Here is a 1173-nt window from a genome sequence, read left to right as displayed (position 1 = left end):
CCCTTCCTTTCTCCTCACCTAAGGACATGCCTATTGATTTTAGAGAGAGGGAAATGGAGGGAGAAAGAGAGGGAGAGAAACATTGGTGCAAGAGATGAGCATCAAAGTAGTGTCCTGTCCAGGGATCAAACCTGCAACCTTGGTATGTGTCCTGACAAAGAATTAAACCCACAATCTCCAGTTTATGGGACAATGCTCCATGCAGTTGATCCACAGCAGCCAGGGCTATGCCTAGTTTCTCAAACTGGAAGGTTAGGTTATTGATTTGAAATCTTCTTTTTTAATGTAAGTATTTATAGGTATAGTTTTCCCACTAAGGACTATTTTAGTTGCAACCCATAAGTTTCGTATGTCATGCTTTTGTTTATATGACCTCAAAGCATTTTCTGATTTTCTTTGTGATTTCTTCTTGAGTCACTGGTTATTTAATTATACGTTTTATAATTTCCACATTTATCGATCTTCCAAATCTTCATTTCTTTCAATCTTTTTAAATGTATTTATTTTTTTGGTTCCTAGGTTTTATAACAAGAACCTTGGTATAAAATGTGTCAGGTAAATGAGTTATAATCCTCATCTTCCTCCTATTCCTCATCCTGATTTATCTGGAAGTAATGCTATTTGTAACTCTCGTTGCAGTAAGCAAATAATCTACATGACTATAGTCATGTAGATTATTTTTATTCAAATATTTTTGTGAGATATTTCAAATACCACTTGAAAAAGACACCTCAAAAGTTATAGTAATCTTACCCCTGCTTCTTTCAATGGCTACAACCCATCTACCAAGGTTCCCAGCTTTTCCATTCACTTTGATTCTCTCCTGAAAGAACTGCTCAGAATTGGCAGCATCTATGATTCCATCTTCTATAGGGTAAGTGTAGTCAAGGGTGAACTTCAAAACCTGCTTCTTTTTTTCTTTCCCCCTTTTCACCATAAGCTTTTTCATGGGAGCCATGGTGGCTGCAGAGACATAAAACTTCTTTTATGGTCTAGCATATATTTTATCCCAGAGAATGTTATATGTGCCCCTGAGAAGAATGTATATTTTGTTATTGTCAAACAGCATGTTTTATAGTCTCCTGGGATTAACTGACTTACAGTGTTGGTAAAGTCCTTATTGATCTTTTGCATATTGGTTGTATCCATTATTGAAAATATTGAATTGAGGTC

The 1173-nt window shown here is 35.8% G+C and overlaps 1 pseudogene; it reads right to left on the bottom strand.

Annotated features, from left to right (window-relative positions):
• Window positions 1–551: 551 nt before the first annotated feature.
• LOC119046829 (60S ribosomal protein L22-like) lies at window positions 552–958 on the bottom strand (annotated as a pseudogene).
• Window positions 959–1173: the final 215 nt, after the last annotated feature.

Source organism: Artibeus jamaicensis, unplaced genomic scaffold (assembly GCF_021234435.1).
Source record: "Artibeus jamaicensis isolate MK-2021 breed Jamaican fruit bat unplaced genomic scaffold, CSHL_Jam_final contig_2359, whole genome shotgun sequence".
In the NCBI taxonomy this organism is placed as follows: Eukaryota; Metazoa; Chordata; class Mammalia; order Chiroptera; family Phyllostomidae; genus Artibeus; species Artibeus jamaicensis.
Note: the sequence above shows the minus strand (reverse complement) of the source record. Positions and strands in the feature narration are given on the sequence as shown.